The sequence below is a fragment of the Antechinus flavipes genome, chromosome 1 (assembly GCF_016432865.1).
Source record: "Antechinus flavipes isolate AdamAnt ecotype Samford, QLD, Australia chromosome 1, AdamAnt_v2, whole genome shotgun sequence".
Taxonomy (NCBI): domain Eukaryota; kingdom Metazoa; phylum Chordata; class Mammalia; order Dasyuromorphia; family Dasyuridae; genus Antechinus; species Antechinus flavipes.
The window spans coordinates 97,772,238-97,795,529 of record NC_067398.1 but is presented as its reverse complement, the minus strand read 5'-3'; the positions used below and the strand labels follow the sequence as shown (position 1 = coordinate 97,795,529).

General features: G+C 32.5%; 1 protein-coding gene across 3 annotated transcripts in view; it reads left to right on the top strand.

Moving 5' to 3' along the window:
- The window catches only part of CCDC171 (coiled-coil domain containing 171), a 451,802-nt gene that overhangs the window by 366,127 nt on the left and 62,383 nt on the right, over positions 1–23,292 (top strand). The gene's annotated exons all lie outside the window — the stretch shown is intronic.

The window sequence follows — 23,292 nt, the reverse complement described above, 5'->3', positions numbered from 1 at the left end:
AATTGTCATTGTTCAGTCTTGTCCTACCCTTCATGACCTCCATGGACCAAACTGTCAGAGATATTGCACTAGCTTGCCTTTTCCTTCTCCAGAGGACAAAGGCTAATTGAAGTTCAATTAGTTGCCTGGGGCCCACACAGATAGTTAGTGCCTAACTTTCTAAAGTCTTCCTGAATCCATTGAGCTACCTTACTACTTTCTAGACTGGCACTGATTTTAAAATGATAATAGTAGTTTTAATTAGAAGCTGTTCCTCCCTTTGCCCATTAATTATCAGTATTTTTATCTCTATTTCATTAAAAATGCCATTATTTCTTTAAAATAATTCTCCTTACTACAATTTCATAACTATTCACAGTGCTTTCCAATGAGAAAACATTCTCTTTACTTTCTGTCAGTTTTACTACTCTTTTCAATTTTTCTCTAAAGAATTCTTTACTTCATTATTTATATTTCCATTTCACTTGGCTTTCCTTGCATGCAAGTTTATTAGTGATCACCACTGACTTAGAAAATGGAGCAAGGATCCTAATCCTAGTATTAAGTTCTTAAGGGACAAAGAGGCAAACCATTTAAGAGAATTGATTTAGTTCTTGGAAGATTTAAGTTATATTTAACATAGTTGAATGGAATCTACAAAAAGTTTTAGAATCTAAACAAGAAACAAAATAAACAATATTTTTATAAAAGACTGTTGCAGAAACAGCTCTGTTGAATAGTTTCCCATGAGGCCCCTTCTCATTCCTGAAGAGCTGCTATATTTATATCCTTCAACAGTGGTGCCAGTAAAAATTTTTGAGTGATGGCATAAGTCAAGTTCAATTCAAATATCAAGAAGTAAAAAAAGATCATTTTTCCTTGATATAATATGACTTACCAATAAGTGCTATCAGTTTTAAAAAATATTTTAATAAGTTATTTTTTATTACATTTCTTTCTGTCTTTCCTTCCCAGAGATTCATGTTATAATAAAATATTAAAAAAAGAGAAAAGAAAGCGATTCATCAAAACTAACATCAAAAAAGACTGACAATACATGTAATATATTATCTGGGCACTTCCTTCCCTTTGCAAAGAAATGAGGAATATAGTTAAATATCTTCTCATACTGATATATGGGGGGGAATAAGCTGTGTTATTACAGTTTTTCTTCATTTGCTTTTATTTCTTAAAATTATTCTTTTCATTTCCATTTTTGATATCATGTTGATTGTTTTCCTTACTTCACTTTGCATCCGTTTCATCAGTTCTTTTTTGATTCTCTGAATTTGTCATATGCATTTTTTTAGCCCAGTAATATTCCATTGGATTCATGTAAAATAGTGTTTAACTATTCCCTGTGGTGTTTTTCTTCTTTAAAATAATATAATATGAGAATTGTTCTCTCTGGAGGAGAGCAAGTTTCTCAGGGAGGTTTTCTGGAGGCAGCCTTAGTTTCGGTTAAGAGTAATAATCACCCAAAATGCAGCCAGCTGGTAAAAATGCAAATCTTTATTTTTTCCTTTCAAAATAGCCCAGTTAGTTGGGGCCTATCTCTCTGCTTGGTTCCAAGAGCTCTTGCAGCTTTGTCCTTTGCTTCTGCCTCAGCTTTCTTCAGCTACCAGCCAGCCAAGTGGAAAATGGAATGAATCTCTCTTGCCTCTGAGAGAGGGCTTCTGGCTCTCAATCTCCCAGAGTGCTCTGTGTCTGTCCCAGTGTGCTCCTCTCCAATCTAATTCAGCTGAACTCTCCCTAACCCAAAGTAACTAACTAACCCGAAGCTAAGAGCCTCTTTATATATGATTTCCCAAAGATTGACTCCTCCTTCTGGAGGCACACCTAAGGGAGGTGTGAATTCGGATATCTCATACTAAACCCTGAAATCTCCCAAACATGTGAACTCCAATGAGTAAAGGTGTGAACACAAGCATTGTATCAATTAGTTCTACTTAGTACCTTGTTTCAGGTTCTGGCCCCAAACATCTCCTTGTAAGATCAGATCAATACTCTATCAACTCTAATGAGTTAGCAGTTTGTAAAGATTCTAACAATTCCCCAATTATTAGACATCTTATCTCCTCATCTACTACCAAAAGGAATGCTATAGATATTTTATTTTGTATTGGATCTTTTTTTTTTTTCATTGTATTTAAGTATGTATGAATGTATATGTGTGTATTGTATTATTTGAAATGAAATCACTAGGTTAAAGAGTGTAAACATTTTAATCACTTTCATCACATAATTCCAAATTGATTTTGAGAATTATTGAACCCAGTTCATAGTACCACTAATAATAGATTAATGTGCTATTTTTTCCATATTTCTCTGATACTGACTATTCCCGTTTTTATTTTATATGGCAATATTCTTGGTGTGAGAGTGTGATTTTGAAAACTATTCTTATGCCTCCAGATACTATTCATTTATTGGGATATGGCTTTTATTTTCATACATTTTTATTTTTTATATATCCAAGAAATTTGAATAATAATTTCCTACCTAATTGATTTCTTTCTTTTTTATTCTAGATTCACTAATTTTATTTGGGCAAAAGCTTTTAAATTTCATATAATCAAAATTATTTTGTTATTTGTAATTCCATACTTTATATCTCCTGCCCATTGCTATGAAAGGTATATAATTTATCTTTTTTCTTTTTTTGTGTTTTGGAATTTTAAATCTTAACTCTCTAATGAAGCCATAGTAGATCTGCTCTATATCAACAGAATGATACATTAACACATTAAGGATTATGATAGTTCTCTTTCCCAAATTCCATGATAATCTGCTTTTCCATTTTTTGTGATCATTGATATATTCAGATCACTTATACACTTTGAGTTTAATATGCTATATGCTATAAGATATATTAAATTCTTACTAAACAGTTTTATTTCAGTAATTTGAGATTTGGAGTTTATTGAATTTTATTACTAAAGAATTATTGAATTCCATCTTTTTCTGTTTCTTTGTTTAATCTCTTGCATTTATCTACTTTTCTATTTTTAAAAACTAATATTAAATATTTTTGATGCACTAATTTATAATGTAGTTTGATGTCTGAAAGTGTTTCTTCCTTTATTGCTATTTTTTATTATATATTGTTTTTAATATTCTATGCCTTTTGTTCCTCCACATGAATTTGTTGGCATTTTAACTATCCTGAAGTCAGACTCTCACCATCTGATTGCCTGTTCTGTTGACTCTGCCCCAGAACCTTTTCATGTAACAAGAACCCTCTTTGACAAAGACTAAATATTTCCAACCTCCTGATCCAGTTTTCATACCTTTTCTTGTTAGTTTCCTTCTTGGGAGTCGACCTCCTAGGATGTCACAGAATTCATCATTTCCTGTTATAAAATTGTATTGTTAGGGGAGGAATTAGAATGATCTAATTTGGTAGTACTTTCAACAGATCCTTCTCCAATCATGGTATTTTACCAAGAATCATTCTTCAGGGATTAGCATTCTGCTAATTATTCCTTGCTTTGCACTTAGCACAATGCTTTTAGACTGACTGTAAAATATTTCCATAGTTATTTGATTTGTGTACCATTAAAACTATAAATTAATTGAAATAGTATTCTCATTTGTATTATGTTGGATCATTCGATCTTTGAGAACCTAGTATATCTCAAGTTTTGAGAGTAGTTCTTTTTATTAATTATTGTAGCTTTTTATTTACAAAACATATACATGGGTAAATTTTCAACTATTGACCCTTGCAAAACCTTCTGTTCCAACTTTTCCCTTCCTTTCTCCCATTCCCTCCCCTAGAGGGCAGGTAGTTCAATATATGTTAAATATGTTAAAATATATGTTAAATCCTATATATATATATATATATATGTATATATATATATATATACACATATATATACATACATACATACACATTTTTATATAGAGTCAATTCTCTATATATTTTGGAAATGAGGCCTTTATCAGAACCTTTGACTGTAAAAATGTTTTCCCAGTTTATTGCTTCCCTCCTAATCTTGTCTGCATTAGTTTTGTTTGTTTCAATTTGATATAATCAAAATTTTCTATTTTGTGATCAGTAATGATCTCTAGTTCTTCTTTGGTCATAAATTCCTTCCTCTTCAACAAGTTTGAGAGGTAAACTATCCTGTGTTCCTCTAATTTATTTATAATCTCATTCTTTATGCCTAGGTCATGAACCCATTTTAACCTTATCTTGGTGTATGGTGTGGGTCAATGCCTAGTTTCTGCCATAATTTCTAATTTTCCCAGCAATTTTTGTCAAACAGTGAATTCTTATCCCAAAAACTGGGGTCTTTAGGTTTGTCAAACACTAGATTATTAAAAGTTATTGACCAATAGTTATTTTAAATGAAATTTTTATCTCTTGCTGTTGGATTTTACTAGTGAGGTATAAAAATGCTGATGATTTATGTGTATTTATTTTATATCCTGCAATTTTGCTAAAGTTGTAGATTATTTCTAAGAGCTTTTTGGTAGATTCTTTGGGGTACTCTAAGTATACCATCCTATCATCTGCAAAGAGTGATAATTTGGTTTCCTCACTACCTTCTCTAATTCCTTTAATCTCTTTTTCATCCCTTATTGTTGAAGCTAGCATTTCCAATACAATATTGAATAGTAATGATGATAGTGGATAACCTTGTTTCCCTCCTGATTTTATTGGGAATGGTTCCAGTTTATCCCCATTACATCTGATACTTACTGATGGCTTTAAATAGATGCTACTGACTATTTTAAGGAAATACTCTCTAGTGTTTTTAATAGCAATGGATATTGGATTATCAAATGTTTTTTTCTGGATCTATTGAGATGATCATATGGTTTTTAAATATAATCAATTATGCTAATAATTTTCCTGATCTTGAACCAGCCCTGCCTTCCTGGTATAAATCCTACTTGGTCATGATATATTATCCTGGGGATGATTTTCTGTAATCTCTTTGCTGATATTTTATTTAAGAGTTTTGCGTCAATATTCATTAGAGAAACTGGTCTATAATTTTCTTTTTCTGTTTTCGTCCTTCCTGGTTTAAGTATCACTATCATATCTGTGTCATAAAAGGAATTTGGTAGGACTTCTTAACTCCCTATTTTTTCAAATAGTTTATATAGTATTAGAATTAATTGTTCTTTAAATTTTTGGTAAAACTCACATGTAAGTCCATCTGGTCCTGGGGATTTCTTCTTAGGCAGTTGATTAATAGCTTGTTCTATTTCTTTTTCTAAAATGGGACTATTTAAGCAATTTACTTCTTCCTTTTAATCTGTTTAGCCTATATTTTTGTAGGTATTCATCCATTTCAGTTAGGCTGTCAAATTTATTTACATAAAGTTGGGCAAAGTAGCTCCTAATTATTGCTGTGATTTCCTCTTCATTAATAGATAGTTCTCCCTTTTCATTTTTAAGATTAACAATTTGATTTCCCTTTTTCCTTTTTCTAATCAAATTTATCAAAGTTTTATTTATTTTTTTGGTTTTTTCATAAAGCCAACTTTTAGTTTTATTTATTAATTCAGTAGGTTTTTTTACTTTCAGTTTTGTTAATCTCTCCTTTTATTTTTAGAATTTCAAGTTTAGTATTTGGGGTTTTTAATTTGCTTTTTTCCTAGCTTTTTTAGTTGCAAGCTTATTCATTGATCTTCTCTTTTTCTCTGTTTTATGCAAGTAAGCTTCTAGAGATATAAAATTTCCCCTTATTACCGCTTTGACTGCACCCACAATAATGTTGTCTCATTATTGTCATTCTCTTGGGTGGAATTATTGATTGTGTCTATGATTTGCTATTTTACCCAGTCATTCTTTAGGATGAGATTATTTAGTTTCCAAATTACTTTTTGGTCTGTTTTCCCCTGGCTTTTTATTGAATGTAGTTTTTATTGCATCATGATCTGAAAAGAATACATTTACTATTTCTGCTTTTCTGCATTCAATTTTGAGGTCTTTATGTCCTAATATATGGTCAATTTTTGTATAGGTTCCATGAACTGCTGAAAAGAAAGTGTACTCCTTTCTGTCTCTATTCAGTTTTCTCCAAAGATCTATCATATCTAACTTTTCTTTTATTCTATTTACCTTTTTAACTTCTTATTTATTTTGTGATTTGGTCTATCTAGTTCTGAGAGTGCAAGGTTGAGATGTCCCAGTATTATAGTTTTGCTGGTTATTTCTTCTTGCAGCTCTCTTAACTTCTCCTTCAGGAATTTAGATGCTATATCATTTGGTGCATATATGGTTAGTACTGATATTGCTTCATTATCTATGCTACCCTTTAGCAAGATACAGTTTCCTTCCTTATCTCTTTTAATGAGATCAATTTTTGCTTTTGCTTGATCTGAGATAAGGATGGCTACCCCTGCTTTTTTTACTTCACCTGAAGCATAGTAGATTCTTCTCCAGCCTTTTAACTTTTTTTCTGTATGTGTCACCCTGCTTTAAATGTGTTTCTTGCAAACAACATATTGTAGGATTCTGGCTTTTATTCCAGTGTGCTATCTGCCTCCACTTTATGGGAGAATTCAATCCATTCATATTTATGGCTAAAACTACTAATTCTGTATTTCCTGCCATCTTATTATCCCCAGATTATACTTTTCTCTTTCCTTTTCTCCTTACCCTACTTCCCCTGTATTAAATTTATGAGCACCACTTGCCTCAAGCAGCCCTTCCCCTTTCTTGTACCTTCCCCTACTATTTATGTATTCCCTTTCATTTAACCTACTCCTTCCCTTTTCGCTTTTCCCCTCTCACTTTTCAGTGAGGTGAGAGAAGTTTCTCTGTATACCAAATATGTCTAATATTTTCTCTTTGAGCCAAATCTGATGAGAGTAAGATTCACACAATGTTCTTCCCCCCTTCTTTCCTTCAGATACAATAGTTATTTTTGCTTCTCTGTGAGATGTAATTTCCCTCTTTTTATCTCCACTTTTCCCCATTTCTGGTACAATCCCCTTTCCACCTCTAGTTCCTTTTCTTTATTATAATATTAAAATCAAATTATACATGCAATCTTCATGTATACCCATAACAGAAACACAGTTCTCAAGAGTTCTTTTTGCCTTTTTATTTTTCTCAAGTACTGTATTTGGAAGTCAGATTTTTTTGTTTAACTCTGGTTTTTTCATCAGAAATAAATGGAATTAACCTGTATCATTGAATGCCTATCTTCTTCCCTGGAAGAAAATGCTCAGTTTAGCTGGGTAGTTTATTCTTGACTGCATTCCAACTTCCTTTGCCTTTTGGAATATCAGATTCCAGGCCCTTTGATCCTTTAATGTGGATGATGCTAGATCCTGAGTAATCCTTATTGTGGCTCCTCTGTATTTGAATTTTTTTTTTCTGACTGAATGTAATATTTTTTCTTTTGTCTGATAGTTCTGAAATTTAGCCACAATATTCCTTGGAGTTTTTATTTTGGGGTCTCTTTCAAAAGGTGTTCAATGAATTTGTTCAATGGCTATTTTAATTTCTGATTCTATGACATCTGGGCAATCCTCTTTGATGATATCCTGAAAAATAATAGGCAGACTCTTTTTTTCATCATGATATTCAGAGAATCCAATAATCCTTAGATTATTTTTCCTAGGTCTATTTTCCAGGTCTATTGTTTTCCCAAGTAGGTATTTTACATTTTTTCTATTTTTTTTTTGGGGGGGGGTTGCTTGACTGATTCTTGATGTTTCATTGAGTCATTCACTTCCGTTTGTTCAGTTTTTTCAGATTTTTAATGAATTTAATGAATTATTTTCTTCATTTACTTTATTTCTTTTTGTATTTGTCCAATTGAGTTTTTAAATGAATTATTTTGTTCTATGGAATTTTTTTCCATTTCATAAATTTTTTTTAAAGGAGTTATTTTCTTTTTCCTGTTTATAAATTCTGTTTTCCTGGGAGTTCTTTACCTTTTCCATTTCACATTTCAGGGAGTTGTTTTCTTTTCCCACTTTATCAAATCTTTTTTTTTTTTAATGAGTCATATGCCTTTTCTAAACTCTCTTGTAGAGTCTTCCTTTCCTTTTTCCATTTTTCTTTTAGCTCTCTTGTAAAAGCCTTTTAAATTTCTTCTAGGAGAGCCTTGTGTTGTGGGGATCAGGTTATATCCCCCTTTTGGTCTTCATCTGGAGACAATCTGCTTTTAGTCTCCTCAGGGTTTGAAATTCTTAATTAATCATTGTAGAAACTATCTATAGTTCAAGCTCACTTTGCCTTTTTACTCATTTTTTTTTTTTTAAAGTTGGGATCTGTTTTTAGTGCACGAAGTTCTAAGCTTCCTCTATAGACACCTAGAAGAGACAACAGCTACTCTGGGATCGTGCTGAATCACTCCTGGTGCTGGGTGGGCATGACCAGGTTTTGTGAGCCTCCTGTGCTTTGAGATACACTCTTTATCCTCTGTTTTTGTGTGGGATGTTTTATAACTTCTCTGTTGATCTACTGGCTTGCTGCCAGCGCAGAGTAGCCAGCACTGTGATAGAGTACTCCCTGTGGATTCTCTGCCCTGCAGAGACTGGCCCCGCCCAGGATCTGCTCACTGTGGGCTGGCCTCCGTACTCTGGCTTCCTGCCTGCGCCTAGCTACCTCTTCCTGTGCTTGCGCATGATAAAAACAGACCTTTTTTTGTGATCTTTGGAATTATCTTCTGCTGGTATTTTGTTGTACTTTCAATATTCGTGGGTTCTGATAGTCTAGGACTATTTCAGAGGCTCAATTTCATAGTTAGTTTGAGGATAGCAGGAGAGCTCAGAAAGAACTATGTGTCCTCTCCTCCATCTTGGCTTTGCCCTCCCACCCCAAAGTAGTTTTTTATTTCTTTTAGGACCATTTTTTTGATTGGATCAGCAGAGATTTTGAGTTGCTTTAGTATATTGACTTTCTCATTGGTTTCTGAATCACTCTGACTCTCATTGATTGGCCAACAATACATCCCAGCCCAAGTCTCACTTGATCATTCTTTGAGGGCTGATGACTCAGAGTTAGTGTAAATTCTAGCAGTTTCTGTTTTGGCCAGAAATCCTGAGAATCTTCCCTTTCCAGATTGATTTTTTCCCAAAGTTAGGGAAGAGGCCATTTCTTACCTAGTCTTGATTACTAAATTCACCTGATCTCAGTCAAACTGAGACTGGGGAAAGACCTTATCTTATAACCTCCCCCTGTATTTGCTACCATCTTCAGTTGTCTTTTTCTGTATTTTGCCACTGGATCATCCAGATGGCTTCAGAAGAGAGAGTGAGGCTGGTGCCCTTGCACAGCCTCCTTCATTTAAATCCAATTCACTTGAATATCATGGAATCATCTTCCTGATGTCATGATCCTTTTCAAGAATGAGGGAAAAGCAAGAAGAAATCAGTATTTTGTCCTAGACATGCCAGAAGGCTTTTCTTAGTCAACTAACCCTAGTAGTAGTGGGATCTTTGGTTGTAGGTGGAAGATTCTGATTTTAGAATACAATTGTACACTTCCTGAGAAATAGGAGAACAAAAGGATAGGAGAAGGAGGTAGTCTTAGAAGGCTGTGTTGATTTCATTAGGGAGGGCAGTGGTTATAAGTAAGTTAGACCTCTAAGGAGGAATAGAGTAAAAATAGAAGAAAAACAATGGGTGAAGATAAGATAGGAGGAAATATACAACTAGGGATTATAACTTTGATTATTAGTATGATGAATTCACCCATAAAACAGAAAAGGTTAGCTGAATGGATCAAAAACCAGAGCCTGACAATATATTGTTTACAAGAAACACATTTAAAAATGAGAGACATATACAGAGTAAAAATAATGGATCATAGTAGAATTTATTAGCAGTTCATGTTAAAAGAAAACAGGGAGAATAATCATGATCTCAGAAAAAGTTAAAACTAAAATAAATTTAATTAAAAGAGTTTAACAGGGAAAATACATTATGTTAAAAGGTGCCATAGAAAATTAGGAAGTATCAGTACTAAATTTATATGTACTAAATGCCATATAACATCCAAATGTATAAACAAAAAGGTATATGATTTACAGGTAGAAATAAATAGCAAAATTATATTAGTGGAAGACTGCAATCTTCCCTTCTTAGAACTTAGATAAATCTAACCAAAAAATAAATAAAAAAGAAGCCAAAGAGATAATTAGAATCTTTGATAAATTATATGTGATAGACATTTGAAGAGCAATCAATAGAACTAGAAAGGAATATACCTTTTTTCGCAGTACATGGCATTAAAAAAAAAATTGACTACCAGGACACAAAAAAGCAAAAATATTAAATTCAGCATTTTAATATAATGCAATAAAATTACATTCATAAGGATTATAGAAAGACAGATCAAAAATTATTTGAAGGCTAACCTAATCTTAAAGAAAGAGGTTGAACAGTTGAACCCCAAATTGGAAATCCTGAAAATTAAATGTAAGATTAATAAAATTGAATATAAAAGTTTTAAAAGAAAAAGCCTTTGAATTAATAAATAAAACTAAGGGCTGGCTTTCTGAAAAAAAAAAAGATAAATCATAGGTTAATGGGATTTTTAGAGGTGGAAATCTAAATAGTATCAAACATGAAAAGGGTGACTATAACATTAATAAAAATGAAATTAAAACTAGTATTAGGAGTTATTTTGTCAATTACATGGCAATAAATTTAACAATTTAAGTGATAAGGAATGTTTGCAAAAATATAAACTCCCCAGATTAACAGAAGGGTAAATGAATATCTAAATAAACCCTTTTTAGAAAAAGAAATTGAATAGGCCATAAACGAATTACCTAAGAAAAAAGCATCAGGGCCAGATAGACTTACATATACATTCAATCAAACATCTAAAGAGCAATTAATTCCAATATGATATAAGTTATAGAGTCCTACTAAATTCCTTCAGAAACAAATATGGTTTTGAGATCTAAACCCAGGAATGTAAAAACTGAGGAAGAAAACTATAGACCATTTCCTTAATGAACATTGATGCAAACATTTTATTTTTAGAATTTCAAGTTTAGTGTTTGACTGGGGGTTTTTAATTTGTTCCTTTTCTAGCATTTTTAGTTGCAAGCCCAATTCATTGACCTTCTCTTTCTCTATTTTATACAAATAGGCCTCTAAAGATATGAGATTTCCCCTTATTACCGCTTTGGCTGCATCCCATACATTTTGGTATGATGTCTCATTATTATCATTTTCTTGGATGAAGTTATTAATTATGTCTATAATTTGCTGTTTCACCCAATCATTCTTTAGTATGAGATTATTTAGTTTCCAATTATTTTTTGGTCTACTTTCCCGTGGCTTTTTATTGAATGTAATTTTCAATGCATCGTGGTCTGAAAAGGATGCATTCACTATTTCTGCCTTACTGCATTTGAGTTTGAGGTTTTTATGTCCTAATATATGGTCAATTTTTGTATAAGTTCCATGAACTGCTGAAAAGAAGGTGTACTCCTTTCTGTCCCCATTACATTTTCTCCAGAGATCTATCATATCTAATTTTTCTAGTATTCTATTTATCTCTTTGACTTCTTTCTTATTTATTTTGTGGTTTGATTTATCTAATTCTGAGAGTGCAAGATTGAGATCTCCCACTATTATAGTTTTACTGTCTATTTCTTCTTGCAGCTCTCTTAATTTCTCTTTTAAGAATTTAGATGCTACACCACTTGGTGCATATATGTTTAATATAGATACTGCTTCATTATTCATTCTACCCTTTAGCAAGATATAGTGCCCTTCCTCATCTCTTTTGATTAGATCAATTTTTGCTTTAGCTTGATCTGAGATCAGAATGGCTACCCCCGCTTTTTTGACTTCACCTGAAGCATAGTAGATTTTGTTTCAATCTTTTACCTTTAACCTGCATGTATCTCCCCGCTTCAGGTGTGTTTCCTGTAAACAACATATTGTAGGATTCTGGCTTTTAATCCATTCTGCTAACCGCTTCCTCTTTATAGAGGAGTTTACCCCGTTCACATTTATGGTTAAAATGACCAATTCTGTATTACTTGCCATCTTGTTAACCCCGGTTTATGCTTTTCTCCCGTCTTACTCCCTTACCCCCCTTCCCAGTATTAAGCTTGTGAGCACCACTTGCTTCTCACAGCCCTCCCTTTTTTAGTATCCCTCCCCCCCTTAGAGTTCCTCGAACCCTATCTTACTCCTTTCCCTCCCAGTTACCGTATTCCCTTCCACTTAGCTTATTCCTTCCCTTTTCACTTTTCCCTTCTCACTTTTCAATGAGGTGGGAGAAGTTTCACTATAGATTGAATATGTTTAAAATTTTTTCTTAATGCCAATTCTGAAAGCAGTAAAATACTCACTATATTCATCCCTCTCCATTCTTTCTCTCAGATATAATAGGTTTTCTTTGCCTCTTGATGCAAACATTTTAAATAACATATTAGCAAGTAGATTATAGCATTACCTCACAAACCTATGATGATCTATGAACCAAGAGTAAGCTAGATATGGTCAAAGAAAAGATGGAAAAATTAAATATTATCATCTTTGATGTCCATGAATGGGACATTAGTGAATTTAATTTGCGTGACCATTTAATATATGACAGTAGGCAAGAATCCCTTCAGAAAAATGGGATTGCCCTCCTGTTCAATAAAAAGGTGAGAAAGCATTGAGAAAAGCATTGCTAGGATTTATTTTCGAAAATGGTAGAATTATATTTTTTGAATACAAAGAAAACCATTCAATATCTCAGGAATAAAAATCTCTACTCCATCTATTAATGCTTCAGCTATGAAGACTTGCAACATCTTGTAGAAATAACACTACAAAAAATATCATATTCATCATAGGGGATTGGAAACCAAACAGTAATTGAAATAATAGGCAAATTTGGCATTAAAAGTTCAAAATAAAACAGCACAGAGACTAATATAATGTTTTCAATATAATTCACTGGTCACAGAAACCTTAAACATCTACACATAAACCTTATTAGATGGTCAGTATTGAAATCAGATTGATAATACATGTTGCTGCTAAAGCTCTGTACAATCAGTTAAAAACAGACTTGAAGCTGACTGTGAATGTGAAATGAAGATGATAAATAGATTTAAGAGATTTGATCCAGTAGGGAGCCTGAAGAACTATAGACAGGTTCATAGTATTATACCAGAGACTAACTAAAAACATTCCAAGGGTGGTGGGGGGTGGAAGGAGAGACAAGAAAGCAAAATGGCTGCCTGATGAAGCTTTACAAATAGCTGAAGAAAGAAGTAAGAGTGATCAGTAAAGAATAAAGGAAAAAATATTCCCAACTAAATACAGGATTCCAAAGACTAGCAAGGAGAGAGAAGGTTACCATAAATGGCTAATTTAAAGAAATAGAATAAAGGGAATGACAAGAAAAATATTCAAGAAAATTAGAAATAACTAGAGGTTTCATGTAAAAATGGGGATGATAAAAAACGAAAATGGCATTTAATAGAAATGAGATTAAGAGAAGGTGGCAAGAACATAGAGAACATAGTAAACAATGTTGTTTAAAGCGAATTGTGACTGACCAAGCTATTCTGAGTAAAACAAACATTCATATCAACTATGAAGAATTTATAAGGGATCTGCTATCCATAGACATGGAAAAAGCTAATATACTGACGTATGTATTGTATAGTTCCTTAATTATATGCATATCAAATATTAGCCTTCTCCATTGTGGGCTTGGAAGGGAGGTGGGGAGACAGTTTGAAACTCAAACTTTAGCATTAGAAACATATAAGAAAAAATAAAAATTAAGTATATTTGTTAAAAGAACACAATTATATTCTTGAATTGCTGAATCATTAGCATGCATTTATTGGAGTAATTTTCATCATCAAATATAATTAAAATAAGCATGGGATTTTAATATGCTTCTAAATCACTATTTAGGCACAAGTAGCAGAGGACACATAGCCTTAAACGATTGAATTATGTTTTTACACAATTTCTGCAATATAGAGCTTTCCCTATAAGGGAAGACTCACTAAACTAAAATAGGGAAGAACAAAACCAGGAAGCTATACATTTCTTATTCATCACACTAACCTTTACTGAGTTTTAACTCTATTGTACAGTAATGGAGACAGAGAAGAGAAACTCATTTACTCATCCATTTATTCATTCAATAAACATTTTTAAATTTGTGAGAATACTAATTTCTATATGTCGTATTTTTGTTTTATGGAAAGTCTTTTTCTTTGCCGTGGTCTTAGCTGCTCGATAGTTTTGTAGAAGTAGCAGAATATAACCCTTTTCTATAGAGAGAAATAAACAACCAAAGAGAAATTTGTGAAATTTAAATCTAAGTAAAAATATAAGTTTTCTTTCTATATTTTCCTCTATATTCCATCCTAAATCATATATCCATCTCTCTTTCATAATATGCAGCTGATTTATATAATTTGTACAGGGTTTGGACACCATTATTTCAGTATTGTACTTCAAAAAGCACACACAGCCATAATGCTTTGAACAGCCCTAAATGATGATGATAATAATTAGTATTTCTGTAATATTTCAAGTTTTACACAGTGCTTTACATAGATTATTTTATTTTTCCTGATAGGGCTACTCAGATCAGTAGCATTGTGTTTTGCTTATTTAATCTAATCAGGACCACTAAAATTTATTTACCAGATTTTTTTTAGTATAAAAAAATTTACAGAGTACAATAATTATTTCCTACAGTTCTTTTTCTGAGATGGCAATCTTTTAAAAAATCACATGTAGTATATTTTCTTTTAAAATAAACTTAATTGATACCTTTTGGTTTTTTTTCCTCATCAATCTTTTCGTCATAGAAGCTCTCTTCCCTTAAATCCTATCTTTCTAACAATCAAAACAAAACAAAACAGTCATTGTCAGATTAAAAAAAAAACTAATAAAATCACTAAAATACATAGCATATATAATATAAGGTACTCAGCTCTCTACTTCCACTGAGAAAAGAAAAGAGTATTTTAACATCTTTTCTGTTACTCCTAAGATTTTTCATTGCAATTAATCTTGAGCTTAGCTAGCTTTTAAGGTTATTTTCATTTATATTTTTGTAATCATTATATTGTTTTGCTGATTCTGATTGCTTCAGTTTATACACAAGTCTTCCTAAGTTCTTCTCAATTCTTCATACTTGGTTTCTTATGATGAATTTATATTCTTTTAGATTAATATTATATAATTTGTTCATCTTTCTTTAATTGATGGACAGGAGCTTTGTTCCTAGTTTTTTTTTTTTTTTATTATCATCTACCTTTTCCACAATTAATAGAGAGAATTGCATTGAGATAAGGCATTTCATTTTTAATTCAAATACATATATTTAAAGATCCTCATCAAAATTTATTTCAGATATGATAAGTATAATATTTTGATTAAGTGAGAAAATTTGTAATTTACATTTTAAAAATAATGTAGTCATCAGTGAAAGGCAGCTAGCTAAGGTGGATAAAGTGCTGGGCCTAGAGTCAGGAAGTCCTGAATTCAAATTCCATTTCAGACCCTTACTAGCTGTGTGACCCTCTGCAAGTCCCTTAGAAACTTTGTCCATATATGTTATAAACCCCTTTGAGCCCTCTGACCCTGCCACATCCCTGGTCTTCATTGCCTTACACCTGGGTTATTGCAATAGGATATTGCATATGTCTCTGTACATATATACATATATACATATATCTCTGTGCCAGCCCTCGTGGCTGATTGTCACCGTCTACCTTCCCTACCCAATAAGATCCAGTGGCTCTTTGTAAAACGCTCTGTTTGGCTTTTAAAGGCCTCCATAACTGAGTTTCCTGTTTTGTTAGTCTTTTTACACCTTATTCCCCATAGTCTATGATCCAGTTCCATTGACCTTTTTGCTCCTCTTTGCACATAATGCTCCATCTTCTAATTTTGATCATTTTCACCCAGTCTCCCTCTTTCCTGGGATTCCCTTATTCCTCATCTCTGCCTCCTGTATTCCTTCAAGTCTCAACTAAAGTTCTATCTCCTGGGACAGAGACTTTTCAATTTATTCTTAAGACTATCTGCAAATTATTCTGTATATATGTTATTTGCACATTATCATTTGCATTTTACCATGAGATCTTATAGAGAACAAGGGCCATTCCCTTTCAGCACCATTATCCCACTCCAACCTGCCCCAACCTTTCCTTGTATCCCCGGTTTTTAACATAGTACTTTGTATACCTCTGCCATCTGGGACCTCGATATATACCTATCATTTCCTTAAGAAAAAATATTAGGATTTCATATTATTTAACTGAAAAGCACATATAATCCTTATTTGCAAAAATTTCTTTTGCAAAGTAAAACTCATTTTTAAGTTAAAAGGCATATGTTAACTGAAATGTCTTCTAAATTTTTTTCTCACCCTTTTATTCCCTAACTAAAAACTAATTTATTTCACATATAAAATGTTACTTTCAGTAGACCCAATTACATTTTTTTCAGTAGTCATTGAATCAGTTTTCTACTGGTAATGTAAACCATTGTGTAATATTTATCTAAAGCCTGAAAACAAAGATGACATGGGAATAAGCATCAATTTTCAGATGCTGAATTTGAGTTTGGCACAAGATCATGCTCCCATCATATTCTCCTGTAATAATTCTCAAGATTTTTGTAAAATAATTAATTATTGTGAAATATAGGCCTTTTCACAAAAGATGTGGCAGAGGTCACTGGGAAAACTCTTAGATGTTTATGATTTCTTTTTTCATTTGATTTATATTGTCATTTCCATTTTTCTTGCCAACTTGGCACTTTTTTTATATTACAGAGTTGTTGGATTTTTCCCCCCACTGGCAATCCTCTATTACATACTATGAATGACTTTTGAATGTATAAAGTTAACATTCTTCATTCCTCAAATGAACTGTGGCTTCCTTGCCTGACTCTGTTGCCTGACTTTTATTCTTCCAAGTTCTCCAGCTCTGAGAGAAAATTTCATTTTAAAGGAAAGTATACTATGTTCTCTACAATTAGTACCATGGAAATTGTTTTTGGTAATGATTACAGTACTTTCTTTCTAAAACTAAAAACACACATATAAAATATTTATATTACTTCTCTCTACAAATTAAACATGCAAAAGTCATACCTACTTACATACATATTCATTCTTGACTTAATTTTAGGCAAAGGAAAAAAAAGCCAAATTATTAGTGATCTCTTATTTAAAATGTCTTTCCTAAAACAGATAAGTATCAGAAGATAGAATTTGAAACTAATTTAGGCACTGATACAAAAATTGGCAGCATTTTATTCAAACTGCTTAGAAGGAGAATGGAAATAATACAGAGAGCACTAGACTTTGAGTTAGATCTTTGTTGAAATGCCAACTTTCCTACTCTGTGACCTTGAACACTTAATTTCTTTGAACCCTCACTTTGATAATTTTTAAATCAGAGGATTGAAAAACTTGTAAAATGCCTTTAAATTTATAATCCTGTTGTATTTAAATACATTTTTCATTATTAAAATTGTTTTACTACCAAGAAATGTTGATTTATTTAAAAAGTGACTTAAAGAGATGTGATTTATGTTATAGAAAAATGCGTTAGGGTAAAAATCACTATGAAATTGAAGAAATCTATTTTTTAAACAGTCTGAATAAATAAGATGTTTCATTTGAAATATTAATATTCTTAAATGCAGAACAAAAGGTTAGTGTTAAGTCACAGTGAAAACCAATATAGATGGTCATCTTGCCTGGAGGCATATTCTCTTATCCATTAATTAGTTCAGAAAGCATTCAGTACTTACCTGATGCCTACTTCATATTTTATATGCTAAATTATATGAAACTGTATCAAAACCACTTATCATAAGGACTTCTATGGGAAGGCAAATTGTCTTATAAAAAAGATTTTATTATCAATTTATATAATATAGCAATCAGTAACCAAGTAAGCAAGATATCTAACAACAATTATTTACTTACACATGTACTGCTTTTTGTAGTTATAAGTCATTTCTACACATTATCCCATTTGATTCTCATACAACTTTACAAGGCTAGGTTTTTTATTCCCTTCATTTTACAGAAATCAAGTACTGAAGTGGTTAAATGAGTTATCTGAGTATGAGTTACCTGAGTGTTTTAATGACCAGCAAGTGTCAGGACGGGGACTAGAACCTATTTTAGTACTTTTTTCCCCCATAAGTGCTGGTGTAAGTTAAGTTTCCAATATTGTAGAACCTTAGATTAGGAAAATTAGACATTAATTTCAAACATCAAAGAGTGTTTTTGAAGATAAGAGAATGAATTACTTGAAAAAAGCAAACAGCATTTGTGGTACCATTTTCATAATTTGTAGAATTATTTTATGTTCCAATTTAATAAACATTTATTAAGTATCTACTGCATATATTGTTAGGTGCTGGGAAATTAAAAGTTTAAATCAAGTCCTCATGGAGTATTTTAGAGTTATATGATACATTAATGATGATAAAATATACATAATCCAATAAGATTTATTATTATATACTATACTAGATTATACTAGTGAAGGCCAAGGTGGGAAAAGGTCATTACTGATTTGGCTGATCAAGAACAAAGGCTCCATGGATGAAATCCACATTAAACTCAATTAGAAACAGATCTCTAGACCACATGTTGACTTAGAAAACTCAAGAGTTTCCAAGTCTGACACCTCAGTTTTAAGGGATAGTAACAGATCCAATAAACAAAGGGAAGAGATATTAGATTGTGTAGTTTGGGTGGGTATTTCTTTTTAAAATTTAATTCATCTTGGTTTTTGCATCAAAATAACTTTTCACTATTTTTTCCTATCTTCCATAGTGACTAAGAGTTTGGGGGGCAGCTAGGTGGCACAGTGGATAGAGCACCAGCCCTGAAGTCAGGAGGATCTGAGTTCATATCCGGTCTTAGACACTTAATTCTTCCTAGCTATGTGACCCTGGGCAAGTCACTTAACTCCCATTACCTGGGGGGGGGGGGGAAGAGTTTGGTAGAATTTTCTGTGATCTTAACTAATAAAAAGAAAATAATAAATATTCTGTACTCCCTGCTGCTATTTACGTCCTCTGCAACCATTATTAACCATTGAATTTAACCTAAGTTCTGTCATTTTTTCTTGGTTTTTTTTTTTATCTTAACATTATTATTTATGTATATTATTCTCCCAGTTCTGCTTTCTTTGCCTGGTGTAAGTTCATATGAGACTTCTCATAATATTCAGGATTCTTCATATTCATCATTCCTTATGCAATAATTTTTAAAATTATGATACCAGTTCTGCAGTTGATGAGACCTGTTTTCTTTTTTGTTGTTGTTACTATAGAAAGTACCGTTTTGAATTTTTTTGGCATATAAAACATCATAGCATAATAAATGTAGAGCTAGAAGGGACCTCAAAGGTCATCTTTTTCATCTCCCATATTTTTTTCCACTAGAGAATTGATATGAATTTCCCAAGGTCATGCTGCTAACCAAACAGATGTTTTGTTTTATTTCGCTGCCATTGATCCTCTGGTCAATATGCTCAGCAATTGTATTACTGTATCAAAGAATACGAGCCATTTTAGTAACTTTTCTCACAAATTGATATCTGGAATGGTTGAACCAACCCATGGCTCCACCAACAGTGTATTTGTGTCACATGACATCTCTGACCAAAAAAAAAAAATACGAAAAGTATTTTTTTTTAAAATTATCTTTGCCAATGAAATGGGATGAATTTAAAGTTGTTTTGTTTTCATTTGGGAACTTTTTTACATCATTACTAAAATTGTTTTGCAGTGTCTGTAATTTCATTGATGTAGGGAATTCATGGTTTGTAAACCATTTTTCTGTTCCTCTTCCAACCTCTCCTCACTAGGGCAGTTAGACAAATTGCCTGAAAGTAAAGTCTTATGGTGCTGCCTAACTCATTGAAAGATCGTGACTTTCCCAGATCTACATAGTTAGTATTTGTTAGAGGCTGTATTTCAACTCTGGTGTCTCCAACTACAAAGCTGGCTCTCTGTCTACTATATCATAATTCTTCTCTACTTGTTGAAAGATTGTTTCTTATTTTTGAAGTTCTTTAGTATCTTGTTCACTTATTTATAGGGAAAATGACTGAATCTTTAAAAAAAATTTGTGTCAATTTTATCTCTGATGTAAGACTTTTTCAGAATAATGATATAATTTGTATATTGATTCAAATTTTTTTCTAGTCAGTAATTTCTCCCTGTATTTTAAATGCATTGGTTTTATTCTTGAAAAATCATCTCAGTTATAAGCAATCTAAGCAATCATGACCTAATTTTCTATATTATCTTTGTAATGTTCAGTGGTTTCTCCCTAAGACAGTAAGTTGTCAGTCTACATTAAGAAAAGATGTTTCCTCACTGGGAGTTTTCTATACCAGTAAAAATCACATTTCTGTTTTAAAAAAAAGCCTCTATCCTTTTTTAATTGTAAATTCTTTCTTTTTATATTGAGATTATCTATTCACTTCAAGTTTAATATGGTATATGGTAGGTGATCTTGCCCTAAACTTATTTTTTGTCAAAAAATCTTCTATATAATTGGTTATCAATCTTTTTTTGATATTTTAAAATTTATTTTAAATTACAAAATAAAAAAAGGAAAAAAGAAAACAATTCCAGGTACATAGCAGAACATAAGAGAAGATTAAAAATATAAATCTGTAAGTTTCCATTTCAAGAAAGTCTATGTAATAAATATTACCTACTGTGTTCAGGGCTGCCCATATTTTCTTTATTGAAGGTTTTCTTTTGTTCTCTGCCATGTACTTTTTGCCAAACAATCTTTTAATTTTTTTCTCATTTTCTCCTGGAGTTCTTTGTTGTAGTACAGGAACTGTTGAAATACACGGGAGCCACCTGACTGTAGCTGCTGGAGATCCAAACCAGAATGGATCTCCTCTTGTGAGAGGATGATACAAGGAGACTGAGAGGTTGTTGTTGTTCTCTAACCTCTTTGACTGAGAGGGCTGTTGCGTTGTCTGACCTCTCTACTCTTCCCTCTGCCTCCAATTTATCTCATTCCCAGTCCGCAACACCTGTGTCAGCAAAGGCTGTCCTGCAGCCCTTTCAGATGCTAGGATTCTCAGTTCTGGAGGCTCTTGGAGAATTGACCTGTCCCTTAACAATTCCCTGTTTTTTCTTTTTTGTTGTTATTTCCCCTCCTCCCCTCCCCACTCCCCCTCGCATGGTCTGCATACTGAGGAATGCAAGCAGCACTATCACTTCTGGATGGTTGTAACATGTGTTGATCTTGTGAAATAGCATGGAGGCAAACTTTCAAATGGAGAAGGGGACTGTAGTCAGAACAGGCATTTAAGTCTCTCATAGTCTCTGGGCTCAGCCCTTTGATGTGTTGGCCCATTTAATTATCCCGACTAAAAAAGTCTTACCAGGACTCTTCTTCCTTTCCTTCCTTGCGGGTTACCAAAGGAACTCTGGGAGAAGTCTACTCACGAACAGTTCTGGAACGCTGCTGGTTCTTCTGGTAATTCTTATGCTTCTTATATCCCACTTTCAGGCGCCATTATGCTGGAGTACATGGGAGCCACTTGAAAGTGGCTGCTGGAGATCCAACCCAGAATGGATCTCTCTTGTGAGAGGATGGTACAAGGAGACTGAGAGGCAGTTGCTGTTCTCTGACCTCTCTGAGTGAGAGGCCATTGCATTGTCTGACCTCTCTCCTCTTCCCTCTGCCTCCAATATATCTCATTCCCAGTCTGCAACACCTGTATCAGCAAAGGCTGCCTTGCAACCCCTTCTGATGTTATGATCCACAGCTGTGGAGGCTCTCGGAGAATTGGCCTGTCCCTTAACAGTTCTTGTCACATAGTTACTCCTTCCTGTATTAGTTTCTGTTCTTTGATTTACAAAACAGTAGGTTGCAAGTATGTTCATTTGTCAATAAAGAAATATTTATGAATCACTAATATGTGGTAGAAACAGTGTGAGACTCTGAAGATGTGGAAGAGCCAGGTTATTAAGGTCCTTGAATGACTGAAGAGATTCAATCTCATATCTGTATGACTTTTAATTAGTCATGTTGTTTCTTTCATGTATGTTAATTTATTAGATTAATATTTGTTTATTTCTCCATATTTTTTTGCATCTTTGACTATCTACTCCTGTATACTTAGTTTCAATTCTCTTACAACATCTCAGTATTTAACTATGAATCCTGCATCTGCTTCTGTTTTAAAATTTTTATATTTAGTCTTCCTTTTTTGGGGAGATCTAGTCACTTTCCTTTTGTTCTCACCAAACCTAGTCTTCTCAGTCCCTCAAAACATTGCTTATATTCATTTTTCAAAGAAGCTTTCTAAGACTGACTATATCAGATATCAGTTACTGGAGAAATTCCCAGAGTTTCTCTCCATAACATATATTGTCTGGTTATTGTAGTCATCTTCTGTTTTATATAAATTGTCAATATTATAAAAGATATGAAATGAAATGCATATTTTAATGGAATCTCTTCAAAGTGGGAGACTCATTTCAATCTGTACTAGATATTCTGAAAGGCAAGTTTTATATAATATAGCGTATTAGATAGATCACTGTACCTATAGTCAGGAAAACTTGAGTTCAAATATGGCCTCAGACCCTTGTTACCTGTTGGATCCCAGTCAAGTTACTTAACTTATGTTTGCGTCTGGTTTCTCCTCTTTAAAATAGGGATGAGTATAATGGCATCTCAGGTTGTTGTAAATATGAATAATGACATTCTTAGGGTTGGTTGTGAAGATAAAATAACATTTATAAAAGTGCTTGCAAGTCTTAAATTGTTAAACAAATATTAGTTATTGTGATATTAATAATGTTGTTGTTATTGTTGAGGATAATGTATTTTTACCTAAAACCCACTTCAAGTTACTTCAAAAGGAAAAAAAATTCAAATTCAAAAAAATTCAAATGGTCTTTTTCACTAAAGTCCAGTGATATCCAATAGTCCTCTTCTGTTAGGTTTCATATGAAATTACCAGAAAATGTGGAATCATTTAAATTTTTTGTGCTATTAGCTTTATTATCAGCCTGATCAATATTACAGAGCAGGAACATTACTCTGTGATAAACATGGACATAATTACATTTTCTTAATCATATTGTAATGAAGCTATTTTACTAAATAGATATTCTTTTTGTTATAAAAGACATCCTTTTTTCAGGGTAAATTAATTTTTAAACAACTCAGCTCATTTTAATATATTCATGTTTACATCTTTATGTCTCTTAAGATAAAAATTTAGGTTAAATTTTAACTTACAGTTAACTCTAGGAAAAAAAAAAAGTATGTCAACTTTTAACACTGCATTCCAAATTTGAAAACAATACATCAAAGTAAAT